This window comes from Phyllobates terribilis, unplaced genomic scaffold (assembly GCF_046119375.1).
Source record: "Phyllobates terribilis strain yellow unplaced genomic scaffold, ASM4611937v1 Scaffold_160__1_contigs__length_4322635, whole genome shotgun sequence".
NCBI classification, from domain to species: Eukaryota; Metazoa; Chordata; class Amphibia; order Anura; family Dendrobatidae; genus Phyllobates; species Phyllobates terribilis.
The window spans coordinates 4,058,609-4,075,665 of NW_027362920.1; the positions used below are offsets into that span (position 1 = coordinate 4,058,609).

General features: G+C 42.6%; 8 non-coding genes and 2 pseudogenes across 8 annotated transcripts; all 10 read right to left on the minus strand.

Moving 5' to 3' along the window:
* Window positions 1-861: 861 nt before the first annotated feature.
* Window positions 862-1,052, minus strand: LOC141207205 (U2 spliceosomal RNA). The gene has a single exon (XR_012277626.1). It is a non-coding gene; the product is annotated as a U2 spliceosomal RNA (small nuclear RNA).
* Window positions 1,053-2,170: 1,118 nt separating this feature from the next.
* LOC141207299 (U2 spliceosomal RNA) lies at window positions 2,171-2,349 on the minus strand (annotated as a pseudogene).
* A 795-nt stretch (window positions 2,350-3,144) lies between these two features.
* Window positions 3,145-3,236, minus strand: LOC141207389 (U2 spliceosomal RNA; annotated as a pseudogene).
* A 1,115-nt stretch (window positions 3,237-4,351) lies between these two features.
* LOC141207835 (U2 spliceosomal RNA) lies at window positions 4,352-4,542 on the minus strand. The gene has a single exon (XR_012278157.1). It is a non-coding gene; the product is annotated as a U2 spliceosomal RNA (small nuclear RNA).
* Window positions 4,543-5,654: 1,112 nt separating this feature from the next.
* LOC141207107 (U2 spliceosomal RNA) lies at window positions 5,655-5,845 on the minus strand. Its single transcript, XR_012277532.1, has one exon. It is a non-coding gene; the product is annotated as a U2 spliceosomal RNA (small nuclear RNA).
* A 1,112-nt stretch (window positions 5,846-6,957) lies between these two features.
* Window positions 6,958-7,148, minus strand: LOC141207836 (U2 spliceosomal RNA). The gene has a single exon (XR_012278158.1). It is a non-coding gene; the product is annotated as a U2 spliceosomal RNA (small nuclear RNA).
* Window positions 7,149-8,266: 1,118 nt separating this feature from the next.
* Window positions 8,267-8,457, minus strand: LOC141207837 (U2 spliceosomal RNA). Its single transcript, XR_012278159.1, has one exon. It is a non-coding gene; the product is annotated as a U2 spliceosomal RNA (small nuclear RNA).
* A 1,109-nt stretch (window positions 8,458-9,566) lies between these two features.
* LOC141207282 (U2 spliceosomal RNA) lies at window positions 9,567-9,754 on the minus strand. Its single transcript, XR_012277697.1, has one exon. It is a non-coding gene; the product is annotated as a U2 spliceosomal RNA (small nuclear RNA).
* A 2,850-nt stretch (window positions 9,755-12,604) lies between these two features.
* Window positions 12,605-12,795, minus strand: LOC141207838 (U2 spliceosomal RNA). The gene has a single exon (XR_012278160.1). It is a non-coding gene; the product is annotated as a U2 spliceosomal RNA (small nuclear RNA).
* A 1,118-nt stretch (window positions 12,796-13,913) lies between these two features.
* LOC141207296 (U2 spliceosomal RNA) lies at window positions 13,914-14,104 on the minus strand. Its single transcript, XR_012277707.1, has one exon. It is a non-coding gene; the product is annotated as a U2 spliceosomal RNA (small nuclear RNA).
* Window positions 14,105-17,057: the final 2,953 nt, after the last annotated feature.

Consider the following 17,057-nt stretch of genomic DNA (forward strand, 5'->3'; position numbering starts at 1 on the left):
GCGGGGGGTGGGGTGGAACGAGCAGCTGTCTACCCTTAGCAGGAGGGCTGCTGATTACATACCTCTCCTGCTGCTGCTACTGCTGCTGGCTGTCCAGCAGCAGACTGAAGGTGGCTGCTGCTGTGCACAGGTATATAAAGGCTCAGAGCCTTTTATGACACGCGCAGCCAGCGTTCCATTGCCACATTCCATCTACTGCAGGCAGGATACCTGGCTGGCTGAATGTCGCTGAGAAGCTCACAGAGACCGCCATAAGCAACAGTTTAACAGAATGCCACAGACTAATCAACCAAACTTTTTGGGTTGGGTTCTCTTTTATAGTCTGCAGGCATTAAATGAAAGAAGTCAGTGTTCCAGCAGAGGGAGACAACGTTTCAGAAAAGGCATTGTAGCAAACCAAAAAAGAAATTTTAAGCGCAGCAGAGTAACCAGCGCACATACCTGTTAGCTCAGGTGAGTTTAAAAGGCTGCTGTTGATAACAAGGGCATTTGCTAAATAGATGGTGTGTGTGCAACAATATACTGAAAGGTCAATTATATTGTGCAGCTTATCTCACCACCTGTAGTTATTTAGGTGAAAGCTCCAAAATGCTTGCCTAATATGTCTGTTTATCCAAAAGGAAGTAAAAAGGGAGAGCTAGAAAGATAGCATTTCATTACATTACATGGCAATGCAATGCACAGTTGCTGAAGTTGAACCAAAATGAGCTTGTAATCTGGCTTCTGCAACTTTGAACATGAAAAATCCAATGAGGAGAAGAAAAGCAAAGCCAAAGAGTCCATCCCAAAATCCGACAAACAAGCAAAATGAACAAAAAACATTGAATTCAATTCTTTCTGATTTTAGAAACTGCATTAAAGAAGGGGTGCACCGGTCCTGGAGATACTGCAATAACAGGTCAATGCGTGGAGTGGACAGAGCAAGCTCTTTTTCCATCTCCCTGTTCTAAAAATCCATTTAATATATGGTCCCCAGATAGGGGACGTATCAGATATTAAACTGATAAGAACAGATACTACACTTGATCTTAGCCAAAAGGCCGAGAAGCGATAACCAGAATTGGTTTCAAACTACGGAGCCACCCAAGGATCCTGAAAAGTCCATTTGTGGAGATGAGCTCCTGGACTCCCGTTAAGAAGACATGTTGTCAACCTCTAGATCCCTTACATGCCTGCACTTTTCGGCTTGCTGCTGCTGCAATCCACGCGTTTTAGATCTGCATAACTCCACCTCTTTAAACACAGCACCTTCACCCCCTGCTGTTCCCACCCGCCTCAACACCGTTGGAAGGGAGGAGAACCAATTAAGGCGGGGGGTGGGGTGGAACGAGCAGCTGTCTACCCTTAGCAGGAGGGCTGCTGATTACATACCTCTCCTGCTGCTGCTGCTGCTGCTGGCTGTCCAGCAGCAGACTGAAGGTGGCTGCTGCTGTGCACAGGTATATAAAGGCTCAGAGCCTATTATGACACGCGCAGCCAGCGTTCCATTGCCACATTCCATCTACTGCAGGCAGGATACCTGGCTGGCTGAATGTCGCTGAGAAGCTCACAGAGACCGCCATAAGCAACAGTTTAACAGAATGCCACAGACTAATCAACCAAACTTTTTGGGTTGGGTTCTCTTTTATAGTCTGCAGGCATTAAATGAAAGAAGTCAGTGTTCCAGCAGAGGGAGACAACGTTTCAGAAAAGGCATTGTAGCAAACCAAAAAAGAAATTTTAAGCGCAGCAGAGTAACCAGCGCACATACCTGTTAGCTCAGGTGAGTTTAAAAGGCTGCTGTTGATAACAAGGGCATTTGCTAAATAGATGGTGTGTGTGCAACAATATACTGAAAGGTCAATTATATTGTGCAGCTTATCTCACCACCTGTAGTTATTTAGGTGAAAGCTCCAAAATGCTTGCCTAATATGTCTGTTTATCCAAAAGGAAGTAAAAAGGGAGAGCTAGAAAGATAGCATTTCATTACATTACATGGCAATGCAATGCACAGTTGCTGAAGTTGAACCAAAATGAGCTTGTAATCTGGCTTCTGCAACTTTGAACATGAAAAATCCAATGAGGAGAAGAAAAGCAAAGCCAAAGAGTCCATCCCAAAATCCGACAAACAAGCAAAATGAACAAAAAACATTGAATTCAATTCTTTCTGATTTTAGAAACTGCATTAAAGAAGGGGTGCACCGGTCCTGGAGATACTGCAATACCAGGTCAATGCGTGGAGTGGACAGAGCAAGCTCTTTTTCCATCTCCCTGTTCTAAAAATCCATTTAATATATGGTCCCCAGATAGGGGACGTATCAGATATTAAACTGATAAGAACAGATTTTTTTTTTTTTTTCGAAAGGCCGAATTCGTGTACAAAACCCGAGTGCGCTTAAAAAAGTGACAAGTGCCACAAAAAAAGTGCACTAGGATGCTGGTCTTCTTGGAACCCTCTCCAAAAGGAGAAGGGTCCCCCCAACCATTCCCCGTCCCTCCGAGCCAAAAGGCCACAGCGAGGAACAGGGACAAAAAGCCACCTCCAGCCGAAGCCAGAGGCGACCCAATCTTACCCCCAGCACCTGCCCGAGTTCTCACCTGAGCAAGACACTGGGAGCCAAAGACTGTGCTCCCCTCCCGGAAGAGGGGAGCCAACAACACTCTCCTCCCGAAAGAGGAGAGCCAGGGGGGTTCAGGGGGGAGCGGAACCTGATGGCCACACACTCCCCCCCTAGACCTGCCAAGAGAGGAACCCGTAAGGGAACCGCATCCCGACAAAATCCTAGTAGGACGTGACACACGTGAATAAGTGGACACACAGTGACAAAGAAATTAAATAAATAGTGAAGGTTTCACAGTATAATACTGCCCGGACCTTCGACCGGCAATTGAAAAATTCTCCATCCTAAGGCCAGAAGGCCCGGAATAAGGGTGTGTGCGAAGAAAGAAAATTTGAAGTGCTTGTGCAAATGTGCCATAAACTCAAGTGGGGTTCCCAATCCCAGTGAGTTAAGGCACCCCAGGGTCACCACTCCTGGGGCACTTAACACTTCGGGCTTTCGATCTTCCCCGGCCCAATGGCGTCGATCCTGGGGGGCCATGCTTTCCACCAGATGACTATATTTGCCACCTGGCGTACTAACAAGCGCCTAAACCCCAGTGTGCATAATGTATCAATCTACTAGGGCGGCCAACATCCAAAACCGCCTTTTCGAAAGATACTACACTTGATCTTAGCCAAAAGGCCGAGAAGCGATAACCAGAATTGGTTTCAAACTACGGAGCCACCCAAGGATCCTGAAAAGTCCATTTGTGGAGATGAGCTCCTGGACTCCCGTTAAGAAGACATGTTGTCAACCTCTAGATCCCTTACATGCCTGCACTTTTCGGCTTGCTGCTGCTGCAATCCACGCGTTTTAGATCTGCATAACTCCACCTCTTTAAACAAAGCACCTTCACCCCCTGCTGTTCCCACCCGCCTCAACACCGTTGGAAGGGAGGAGAACCAATTAAGGCGGGGGGTGGGGTGGAACGAGCAGCTGTCTACCCTTAGCAGGAGGGCTGCTGATTACATACCTCTCCTGCTGCTGCTGCTGCTGGCTGTCCAGCAGCAGACTGAAGGTGGCTGCTGCTGTGCACAGGTATATAAAGGCTCAGAGCCTATTATGACACGCGCAGCCAGCGTTCCATTGCCACATTCCATCTACTGCAGGCAGGATACCTGGCTGGCTGAATGTCGCTGAGAAGCTCACAGAGACCGCCATAAGCAACAGTTTAACAGAATGCCACAGACTAATCAACCAAACTTTTTGGGTTGGGTTCTCTTTTATAGTCTGCAGGCATTAAATGAAAGAAGTCAGTGTTCCAGCAGAGGGAGACAACGTTTCAGAAAAGGCATTGTAGCAAACCAAAAAAGAAATTTTAAGCGCAGCAGAGTAACCAGCGCACATACCTGTTAGCTCAGGTGAGTTTAAAAGGCTGCTGTTGATAACAAGGGCATTTGCTAAATAGATGGTGTGTGTGCAACAATATACTGAAAGGTCAATTATATTGTGCAGCTTATCTCACCACCTGTAGTTATTTAGGTGAAAGCTCCAAAATGCTTGCCTAATATGTCTGTTTATCCAAAAGGAAGTAAAAAGGGAGAGCTAGAAAGATAGCATTTCATTACATTACATGGCAATGCAATGCACAGTTGCTGAAGTTGAACCAAAATGAGCTTGTAATCTGGCTTCTGCAACTTTGAACATGAAAAATCCAATGAGGAGAAGAAAAGCAAAGCCAAAGAGTCCATCCCAAAATCCGACAAACAAGCAAAATGAACAAAAAACATTGAATTCAATTCTTTCTGATTTTAGAAACTGCATTAAAGAAGGGGTGCACCGGTCCTGGAGATACTGCAATACCAGGTCAATGCGTGGAGTGGACAGAGCAAGCTCTTTTTCCATCTCCCTGTTCTAAAAATCCATTTAATATATGGTCCCCAGATAGGGGACGTATCAGATATTAAACTGATAAGAACAGATACTACACTTGATCTTAGCCAAAAGGCCGAGAAGCGATAACCAGAATTGGTTTCAAACTACGGAGCCACCCAAGGATCCTGAAAAGTCCATTTGTGGAGATGAGCTCCTGGACTCCCGTTAAGAAGACATGTTGTCAACCTCTAGATCCCTTACATGCCTGCACTTTTCGGCTTGCTGCTGCTGCAATCCACGCGTTTTAGATCTGCATAACTCCACCTCTTTAAACACAGCACCTTCACCCCCTGTTGTTCCCACCCGCCTCAACACCATTGGAAGGGAGGAGAACCAATTAAGGCGGGGGGTGGGGTGGAACGAGCAGCTGTCTACCCTTAGCAGGAGGGCTGCTGATTACATACCTCTCCTGCTGCTGCTGCTGGCTGTCCAGCAGCAGACTGAAGGTGGCTGCTGCTGTGCACAGGTATATAAAGGCTCAGAGCCTATTATGACACGCGCAGCCAGCGTTCCATTGCCACATTCCATCTACTGCAGGCAGGATACCTGGCTGGCTGAATGTCGCTGAGAAGCTCACAGAGACCGCCATAAGCAACAGTTTAACAGAATGCCACAGACTAATCAACCAAACTTTTTGGGTTGGGTTCTCTTTTATAGTCTGCAGGCATTAAATGAAAGAAGTCAGTGTTCCAGCAGAGGGAGACAACGTTTCAGAAAAGGCATTGTAGCAAACCAAAAAAGAAATTTTAAGCGCAGCAGAGTAACCAGCGCACATACCTGTTAGCTCAGGTGAGTTTAAAAGGCTGCTGTTGATAACAAGGGCATTTGCTAAATAGATGGTGTGTGTGCAACAATATACTGAAAGGTCAATTATATTGTGCAGCTTATCTCACCACCTGTAGTTATTTAGGTGAAAGCTCCAAAATGCTTGCATAATATGTCTGTTTATCCAAAAGGAAGTAAAAAGGGAGAGCTAGAAAGATAGCATTTCATTACATTACATGGCAATGCAATGCACAGTTGCTGAAGTTGAACCAAAATGAGCTTGTAATCTGGCTTCTGCAACTTTGAACATGAAAAATCCAATGAGGAGAAGAAAAGCAAAGCCAAAGAGTCCATCCCAAAATCCGACAAACAAGCAAAATGAGCAAAAAACATTGAATTCAATTCTTTCTGATTTTAGAAACTGCATTAAAGAAGGGGTGCACCGGTCCTGGAGATACTGCAATACCAGGTCAATGCATGGAGTGGACAGAGCAAGCTCTTTTTCCATCTCCCTGTTCTAAAAATCCATTTAATATATGGTCCCCAGATAGGGGACGTATCAGATATTAAACTGATAAGAACAGATACTACACTTGATCTTAGCCAAAAGGCCGAGAAGCGATAACCAGAATTGGTTTCAAACTACGGAGCCACCCAAGGATCCTGAAAAGTCCATTTGTGGAGATGAGCTCCTGGACTCCCGTTAAGAAGACATGTTGTCAACCTCTAGATCCCTTACATGCCTGCACTTTTCGGCTTGCTGCTGCTGCAATCCACGCGTTTTAGATCTGCATAACTCCACCTCTTTAAACACAGCACCTTCACCCCCTGCTGTTCCCACCCGCCTCAACACCGTTGGAAGGGAGGAGAACCAATTAAGGCGGGGGGTGGGGTGGAACGAGCAGCTGTCTACCCTTAGCAGGAGGGCTGCTGATTACATACCTCTCCTGCTGCTGCTGCTGGCTGTCCAGCAGCAGACTGAAGGTGGCTGCTGCTGTGCACAGGTATATAAAGGCTCAGAGCCTATTATGACACGCGCAGCCAGCGTTCCATTGCCACATTCCATCTACTGCAGGCAGGATACCTGGCTGGCTGAATGTCGCTGAGAAGCTCACAGAGACCGCCATAAGCAACAGTTTAACAGAATGCCACAGACTAATCAACCAAACTTTTTGGGTTGGGTTCTCTTTTATAGTCTGCAGGCATTAAATGAAAGAAGTCAGTGTTCCAGCAGAGGGAGACAACGTTTCAGAAAAGGCATTGTAGCAAACCAAAAAAGAAATTTTAAGCGCAGCAGAGTAACCAGCGCACATACCTGTTAGCTCAGGTGAGTTTAAAAGGCTGCTGTTGATAACAATGGCATTTGCTAAATAGATGGTGTGTGTGCAACAATATACTGAAAGGTCAATTATATTGTGCAGCTTATCTCACCACCTGTAGTTATTTAGGTGAAAGCTCCAAAATGCTTGCCTAATATGTCTGTTTATCCAAAAGGAAGTAAAAAGGGAGAGCTAGAAAGATAGCATTTCATTACATTACATGGCAATGCAATGCACAGTTGCTGAAGTTGAACCAAAATGAGCTTGTAATCTGGCTTCTGCAACTTTGAACATGAAAAATCCAATGAGGAGAAGAAAAGCAAAGCCAAAGAGTCCATCCCAAAATCCGACAAACAAGCAAAATGAACAAAAAACATTGAATTCAATTCTTTCTGATTTTAGAAACTGCATTAAAGAAGGGGTGCACCGGTCCTGGAGATACTGCAATACCAGGTCAATGCGTGGAGTGGACAGAGCAAGCTCTTTTTCCATCTCCCTGTTCTAAAAATCCATTTAATATATGGTCCCCAGATAGGGGACGTATCAGATATTAAACTGATAAGAACAGATACTACACTTGATCTTAGCCAAAAGGCCGAGAAGCGATAACCAGAATTGGTTTCAAACTACGGAGCCACCCAAGGATCCTGAAAAGTCCATTTGTGGAGATGAGCTCCTGGACTCCCGTTAAGAAGACATGTTGTCAACCTCTAGATCCCTTACATGCCTGCACTTTTCGGCTTGCTGCTGCTGCAATCCACGCGTTTTAGATCTGCATAACTCCACCTCTTTAAACACAGCACCTTCACCCCCTGCTGTTCCCACCCGCCTCAACACCGTTGGAAGGGAGGAGAACCAATTAAGGCGGGGGGTGGGGTGGAACGAGCAGCTGTCTACCCTTAGCAGGAGGGCTGCTGATTACATACCTCTCCTGCTGCTGCTGCTGCTGCTGGCTGTCCAGCAGCAGACTGAAGGTGGCTGCTGCTGTGCACAGGTATATAAAGGCTCAGAGCCTATTATGACACGCGCAGCCAGCGTTCCATTGCCACATTCCATCTACTGCAGGCAGGATACCTGGCTGGCTGAATGTCGCTGAGAAGCTCACAGAGACCGCCATAAGCAACAGTTTAACAGAATGCCACAGACTAATCAACCAAACTTTTTGGGTTGGGTTCTCTTTTATAGTCTGCAGGCATTAAATGAAAGAAGTCAGTGTTCCAGCAGAGGGAGACAACGTTTCAGAAAAGGCATTGTAGCAAACCAAAAAAGAAATTTTAAGCGCAGCAGAGTAACCAGCGCACATACCTGTTAGCTCAGGTGAGTTTAAAAGGCTGCTGTTGATAACAAGGGCATTTGCTAAATAGATGGTGTGTGTGCAACAATATACTGAAAGGTCAATTATATTGTGCAGCTTATCTCACCACCTGTAGTTATTTAGGTGAAAGCTCCAAAATGCTTGCCTAATATGTCTGTTTATCCAAAAGGAAGTAAAAAGGGAGAGCTAGAAAGATAGCATTTCATTACATTACATGGCAATGCAATGCACAGTTGCTGAAGTTGAACCAAAATTAGCTTGTAATCTGGCTTCTGCAACTTTGAACATGAAAAATCCAATGAGGAGAAGAAAAGCAAAGCCAAAGAGTCCATCCCAAAATCCGACAAACAAGCAAAATGAACAAAAAACATTGAATTCAATTCTTTCTGATTTTAGAAACTGCATTAAAGAAGGGGTGCACCGGTCCTGGAGATACTGCAATACCAGGTCAATGCGTGGAGTGGACAGAGCAAGCTCTTTTTCCATCTCCCTGTTCTAAAAATCCATTTAATATATGGTCCCCAGATAGGGGACGTATCAGATATTAAACTGATAAGAACAGATACTACACTTGATCTTAGCCAAAAGGCCGAGAAGCGATAACCAGAATTGGTTTCAAACTACGGAGCCACCCAAGGATCCTGAAAAGTCCATTTGTGGAGATGAGCTCCTGGACTCCCGTTAAGAAGACATGTTGTCAACCTCTAGATCCCTTACATGCCTGCACTTTTCGGCTTGCTGCTGCTGCAATCCACGCGTTTTAGATCTGCATAACTCCACCTCTTTAAACACAGCACCTTCACCCCCTGCTGTTCCCACCCGCCTCAACACCGTTGGAAGGGAGGAGAACCAATTAAGGCGGGGGGTGGGGTGGAACGAGCAGCTGTCTACCCTTAGCAGGAGGGCTGCTGATTACATACCTCTCCTGCTGCTGCTGGCTGTCCAGCAGCAGACTGAAGGTGGCTGCTGCTGTGCACAGGTATATAAAGGCTCAGAGCCTATTATGACACGCGCAGCCAGCGTTCCATTGCCACATTCCATCTACTGCAGGCAGGATACCTGGCTGGCTGAATGTCGCTGAGAAGCTCACAGAGACCGCCATAAGCAACAGTTTAACAGAATGCCACAGACTAATCAACCAAACTTTTTGGGTTGGGTTCTCTTTTATAGTCTGCAGGCATTAAATGAAAGAAGTCAGTGTTCCAGCAGAGGGAGACAACGTTTCAGAAAAGGCATTGTAGCAAACCAAAAAAGAAATTTTAAGCGCAGCAGAGTAACCAGCGCACATACCTGTTAGCTCAGGTGAGTTTAAAAGGCTGCTGTTGATAACAAGGGCATTTGCTAAATAGATGGTGTGTGTGCAACAATATACTGAAAGGTCAATTATATTGTGCAGCTTATCTCACCACCTGTAGTTATTTAGGTGAAAGCTCCAAAATGCTTGCCTAATATGTCTGTTTATCCAAAAGGAAGTAAAAAGGGAGAGCTAGAAAGATAGCATTTCATTACATTACATGGCAATGCAATGCACAGTTGCTGAAGTTGAACCAAAATGAGCTTGTAATCTGGCTTCTGCAACTTTGAACATGAAAAATCCAATGAGGAGAAGAAAAGCAAAGCCAAAGAGTCCATCCCAAAATCCGACAAACAAGCAAAATGAACAAAAAACATTGAATTCAATTCTTTCTGATTTTAGAAACTGCATTAAAGAAGGGATGCACCGGTCCTGGAGATACTGCAATACCAGGTCAATGCGTGGAGTGGACAGAGCAAGCTCTTTTTCCATCTCCCTGTTCTAAAAATCCATTTAATACATGGTCCCCAGTTAGGGGACGTATCAGATATTAAACTGATAAGAACAGATTTTTTATTTATTTTTTTTTTTTTTTAAAACCTATTCAGGTTAAAATTAAAGTCCACTCCACAGTCCTCTTCTCCCCAAAGGGAGACAAGACGTGGACTCCAACTTAAATCATCATCAGGTTTTGGTACTTTTAATGTCAGAAAAAAAAATTACAAAAATACAACAATACTTACAAAGAAAGAAATGTTTCAGAACCTGAATGGATACCAAAAAAATAAAAATTAAATTATAACTGTATTAACAACAGTAATAACATCAAGTAAAATACTTGTAACCATTTTCAAAAGCATGAACCCCAACCCAACTCAGAACCTTAAGGGACAAATCTTCAACCCTTGATGCTGAAAAAACTTGTTTCGATACACCATCTGGTATTCTATATTTCACACAAAAACCATTTTTATCTCTTATTAGTTCTTTCCTAACATTCTCTATAAGATAGTCCAAACGTTTCTCATCATACAACTTACGGTACAACCGGTTAAAATATTCTGCATTCTTTATAAACATAGGTTGTTGAAAAACAACTATATTTTCTTCCATTGCCACCTCCACTTCCTGTTCCTTTCTCTTTTCTTGCTTTTTAACCTTACCACGGCCAGTTCCCTGACTTACACCTCCCATTTCACTCTCTACCCTATCCCCCCAATCTACTCTTGTTTTCTCCATCTCCCTCTGCACTCCTACAGGTTTGCTTTCTTTTCCCTTTACCACCAACACCTTTTCTACACTTTCCTCCTTTCTCTCTACCAAAACCTTTTTAACCACTACCTCCTTCTCTTTATTTCTTTTCCTCTTTGGGCAATTCTTAAAAACATTAGTATCTTCCTGACACAAGTTGCACTTCCTCCGATCTTTACAATCCTTTGACTCATGATCACCTTTTTTGCAAAAACCACATACACCACCCGAACAATTTTCCTTTCCATGCCCGTATTGACGACAAACTCGACAAAAAGTGGGTATACCACTGAAAAAAATATCACCATTTATATTACCCAACTTAAACCTAGCTGGGGGAAGCAACACAGTCCCCTGCTCATCTTCTTTGAAACGGACCAAAAATTTCCACTTCGAAGTCCAAAAACCAAATTCATTATAAATCTTCCCTTTTGGTGTTACTGACAAACAAAAAAACTCCAAAAATGTAAGAACATCCTCTTCGTCCACCAATGGAGAGTACATTTTAACAATGATCCATTTATCTCTAACGGGGAAGTGTGGCATTACACTTATCCCCTCCATTCTTTTATCCTGGCTTGCAGTCATTTTCCTTAGATATCCTTCAAAAAAAACTTTGTCAACAAAAACTATATCATAAACACCCCTCCTGGGGTAGTCCATTATCGCCAACACTTCTTCTGTCTTCAAACCAAAAAGATCCACAAGAACTTGACTCATCACATACCTAAAATCCTTTTGATCTCGAAAGTTCTCCTGAACAACCAAACGAATAGAATTCTGCACCTTAGCGAATTCAGGCACATGATCTTCCTCTCCTTCATGTGATGCTGCAGACATCTTCTTCACAAACAGGTTCTCCTCTTCTCAATAGAAACCTTCAACACCGAAGTGCCAGGTAGATGATCGCCTCCCGTTGCCCGGGGACTAATCCGACTCCCTAATAGCAGCAGGGAGGTGAAGCCCTGCTGAAAAACAGAGCGATCCCCCCAGGCCAAGGAGCCGGGTACCCCGAGCACCTCTCAGCCAAGACCAAGGCAGCAGCCGCTAGATCACTGCACTTGATCTTAGCCAAAAGGCCGAGAAGCGATAACCAGAATTGGTTTCAAACTACGGAGCCACCCAAGGATCCTGAAAAGTCCATTTGTGGAGATGAGCTCCTGGACTCCCGTTAAGAAGACATGTTGTCAACCTCTAGATCGCTTACATGCCTGCACTTTTCGGCTTGCTGCTGCTGCAATCCACGCGTTTTAGATCTGCATAACTCCACCTCTTTAAACACAGCACCTTCACCCCCTGCTGTTCCCACCCGCCTCAACACCGTTGGAAGGGAGGAGAACCAATTAAGGCGGGGGGTGGGGTGGAACGAGCAGCTGTCTACCCTTAGCAGGAGGGCTGCTGATTACATACCTCTCCTGCTGCTGCTGCTGGCTGTCCAGCAGCAGACTGAAGGTGGCTGCTGCTGTGCACAGGTATATAAAGGCTCAGAGCCTATTATGACACGCGCAGCCAGCGTTCCATTGCCACATTCCATCTACTGCAGGCAGGATACCTGGCTGGCTGAATGTCGCTGAGAAGCTCACAGAGACCGCCATAAGCAACAGTTTAACAGAATGCCACAGACTAATCAACCAAACTTTTTGGGTTGGGTTCTCTTTTATAGTCTGCAGGCATTAAATGAAAGAAGTCAGTGTTCCAGCAGAGGGAGACAACGTTTCAGAAAAGGCATTGTAGCAAACCAAAAAAGAAATTTTAAGCGCAGCAGAGTAACCAGCGCACATACCTGTTAGCTCAGGTGAGTTTAAAAGGCTGCTGTTGATAACAAGGGCATTTGCTAAATAGATGGTGTGTGTGCAACAATATACTGAAAGGTCAATTATATTGTGCAGCTTATCTCACCACCTGTAGTTATTTAGGTGAAAGCTCCAAAATGCTTGCCTAATATGTCTGTTTATCCAAAAGGAAGTAAAAAGGGAGAGCTAGAAAGATAGCATTTCATTACATTACATGGCAATGCAATGCACAGTTGCTGAAGTTGAACCAAAATGAGCTTGTAATCTGGCTTCTGCAACTTTGAACATGAAAAATCCAATGAGGAGAAGAAAAGCAAAGCCAAAGAGTCCATCCCAAAATCCGACAAACAAGCAAAATGAACAAAAAACATTGAATTCAATTCTTTCTGATTTTAGAAACTGCATTAAAGAAGGGGTGCACCGGTCCTGGAGATACTGCAATACCAGGTCAATGCGTGGAGTGGACAGAGCAAGCTCTTTTTCCATCTCCCTGTTCTAAAAATCCATTTAATATATGGTCCCCAGATAGGGGACGTATCAGATATTAAACTGATAAGAACAGATACTACACTTGATCTTAGCCAAAAGGCCGAGAAGCGATAACCAGAATTGGTTTCAAACTACGGAGCCACCCAAGGATCCTGAAAAGTCCATTTGTGGAGATGAGCTCCTGGACTCCCGTTAAGAAGACATGTTGTCAACCTCTAGATCCCTTACATGCCTGCACTTTTCGGCTTGCTGCTGCTGCAATCCACGCGTTTTAGATCTGCATAACTCCACCTCTTTAAACACAGCACCTTCACCCCCTGCTGTTCCCACCCGCCTCAACACCGTTGGAAGGGAGGAGAACCAATTAAGGCGGGGGGTGGGGTGGAACGAGCAGCTGTCTACCCTTAGCAGGAGGGCTGCTGATTACATACCTCTCCTGCTGCTGCTGCTGCTGCTGGCTGTCCAGCAGCAGACTGAAGGTGGCTGCTGCTGTGCACAGGTATATAAAGGCTCAGAGCCTATTATGACACGCGCAGCCAGCGTTCCATTGCCACATTCCATCTACTGCAGGCAGGATACCTGGCTGGCTGAATGTCGCTGAGAAGCTCACAGAGACCGCCATAAGCAACAGTTTAACAGAATGCCACAGACTAATCAACCAAACTTTTTGGGTTGGGTTCTCTTTTATAGTCTGCAGGCATTAAATGAAAGAAGTCAGTGTTCCAGCAGAGGGAGACAACGTTTCAGAAAAGGCATTGTAGCAAACCAAAAAAGAAATTTTAAGCGCAGCAGAGTAACCAGCGCACATACCTGTTAGCTCAGGTGAGTTTAAAAGGCTGCTGTTGATAACAAGGGCATTTGCTAAATAGATGGTGTGTGTGCAACAATATACTGAAAGGTCAATTATATTGTGCAGCTTATCTCACCACCTGGAGTTATTTAGGTGAAAGCTCCAAAATGCTTGCCTAATATGTCTGTTTATCCAAAAGGAAGTAAAAAGGGAGAGCTAGAAAGATAGCATTTCATTACATTACATGGCAATGCAATGCACAGTTGCTGAAGTTGAACCAAAATGAGCTTGTAATCTGGCTTCTGCAACTTTGAACATGAAAAATCCAATGAGGAGAAGAAAAGCAAAGCCAAAGAGTCCATCCCAAAATCCGACAAACAAGCAAAATGAACAAAAAACATTGAATTCAATTCTTTCTGATTTTAGAAACTGCATTAAAGAAGGGGTGCACCGGTCCTGGAGATACTGCAATACCAGGTCAATGCGTGGAGTGGACAGAGCAAGCTCTTTTTCCATCTCCCTGTTCTAAAAATCCATTTAATATATGGTCCCCAGATAGGGGACGTATCAGATATTAAACTGATAAGAACAGATTTTTTTTTTTTAATTTGGCTATCCCCTGCAGAGGGATAAAACCGTTTATTAAAACTTTACCAAATTACAAGCATAATTACACAAATACCTAACGTTAAAAGACAAATGAAATTTACAAAACAAAAAAATACAAAGATTTTAAATAATTAGGTTCCATTGGTCAACAAGCCATTTTTTGGAAATATGTACATTCTTCTTTTTGTCAATTAAATAATAAGTATACATTTCACATAAACATAAACTTAAAACATCATTCACTGATAAAACATCTTGTTTAAAAATAGCAATGTTGCGCGCTTTCCAGAGAGATGACTTGGCGCAGTTCACTGTCTTCCAAGCCATTGTGTACTGGTCCATTGTGGGGCATTCCATAAGTCCGTATAGCACAGTTTTATATGTAAAGTCCTTGAGGTCTGCCACCCTTTCCAGTAGGGGGAGCAGTCTTCTCCAGAAATCCTTTGCAAAATTACATGTCCATAATAGATGTTCCACCGTTTCCTCGTCTTGGCATCCGGCTCTTGGGCAGATGGCAGACCTCACAAATCCTCTTCTGTATTGGAATGCCCGGCAAGGAAGACAGCGGTGCATGCAACTCCAAGCCAGATCTCTCTGTTCATTAAAAAGATAAAAAACGTTAATCATTTTCCAGATAGACATAGATTTGTCATCATCATATCTGTCAACATTACATATTTCCTCACTTTTACGTATTTCTTTAATTAGTTTCTTACTATTTCTTAATTCCTCTATTTTCTTAGTCCCTAAATTAAAATCGGACACTATTTTCCTTAAAATCTCATAATGCGTCGACAAATTAAAAGCATGGGGCACAGATATATTAACTTCATACCATCCAAACTTTCTCATAAAAAATCCTGTATTAAAACGCATAAAAAAGGACCAATAGTGATTCTTAAAAAGGGCATTAAAACAGTAAACGAACAGATGGATTAAAAGAAACCTATTAAAATCTGGAAAATCTTTACCACCTTTTACTTTTGATTTCATCACGATTTCTCTTTTCAGCTTTTCCATTTTTGAGTTCCAAAAGAAGGTAAAACAGGTTTTGGTTATCTTTTTTAAAACATTAACAGGCGGGGGGAAAACCATGCTAAGATACAATAAAAGAGGTAAAATCACCATCTTTAAAACCAATACTTTACCCTCCATTGTAAGTCTCCTCATGTTCCACATACATATTTTCGTATTTACTTTCTGTGTAACTGTTTCCCAACTATTATAACCATCATTATTTTCAGTGAATGATATACCTAAAATGGAAATGGATTCGGAGACATTAATTGGTACATCACGTAAAATCATCCCCCCAACACTTAAAATGTTACACTTATTAAAATTGATTTTAAAACCAGAAGCTAGGCAAAAGGATTGCACTTGATGGAGAGTGGCCGTAAGTGATGGTGCATCTGTACACAAGACCGCCACGTCATCCATGTAGCCTACAACCTTGGCCTCCAAACCACCGCTTCCAGGCAGAGGGACACCGCATATCTGTTTATTTTGGCGTATTGCACATAACATTGGTTCCAGTGCACAGATAAACAGTAGGGGGGACAGAGGGCATCCCTGTTTCACCCCTGACCGTAAAAATACCTCTTGTGTCTTAAAACCATTCACTAAAATCTTACTTGTACAATCCTTGTAAAATGCTTTAAGCGATAGTAAAAACCCTTCTGGTATGCCCATTTTCTCTAAAACTTTAAAAAGATAAAAGTGTGAGACACGGTCAAATGCTTTTTCAAAATCAATAGATAAAATCGCCATTTTCCCCTTTCTGTCTTTCACATCCTCAATACAGTCTTTCACTAAATTCAGATTGTCCCATATACTGCGCCCCGGCACCCCACACACTTGATTAGAATGAATAACTTTGCTGATGACTTCTTTTAGACGATTTGCACAAATTTTAGCCATTATTTTATAGTCACAATTTAAAAGTGTTATTGGTCTCCAGTTTTCTAATTTTGATTTATCGCCTTTTTTGTATAGGAGGGAGACTTCACCTTTCTTCCAGGAATTTAATAAAACCTTATTATTAAAAACCTCAGTAAACAAATAAAACAAATCATCTTTTAAAATATCATAAAAACATACATAAAATTCTATTGGGATGCCATCAGGACCAGGGACCTTTCCAGTTTTAAAACTTTTAATAGTTTTTAACACTTCTTGTTCCGTTAAAACTTGGGATAAAAACTCTTGGGATGCGGGATCTAAAACAGCTGTTAGTCCTTGCAGCGAATCATCCATTAATTTATTATCTATATTTTTTCCATTAAAAAGATTAGAAAAAAAAACCTCAACTTTACCCAGCATATTTTTTATATTATTCTCACCATCTATATGGTCAATTATCACTTTTTCTTTTTTATTTTTCCTAAAAAAATATCTGGAACACTTTTCATTTTCTTCTATATGTTGTACTCTAGAACGAAAAATTATCTCTTTTCCTTTTTGTTCTAGCCATTTTGAAATCTCTTCTTTTAAGTTTGAAATATCAAGTTGTACATCTATCCCATTGTCTCTGAGCTTAAATAATGTTTGTAGGCGGGTATTTAAAATTCTATATTCTTCATATTTTTCTTTGGCTCTACATATACTCTTTTTAATAAAAAAGTCTTTTATTTTTACTTTCATTCTATCCCACCATACACTCATAGTCTCATTTGTTTTTTTCCCTTTTCTACATTTCCTATAAAACTCAAAAAATTCTGATAAAATCTGCGGGTCGGTTAAAAGGGATACGTTCATTTTCCAGCTTTTCTTACCACATTTTTTGTTGTCATTTACTTTTATGGTAAAGGATAAAAGTTTATGGTCTGAAAATATATTAGTTAAAACTTCACATTTGGCAGGTATTGTTTTATCTGAACCAAAAATAAAATCAATCCTAGAGCTACAATTAGCATTGCTCCAAGTGAAACCGGCATCCTCTGGGCTGTCACTATGACACTCTTTATATATGTCTA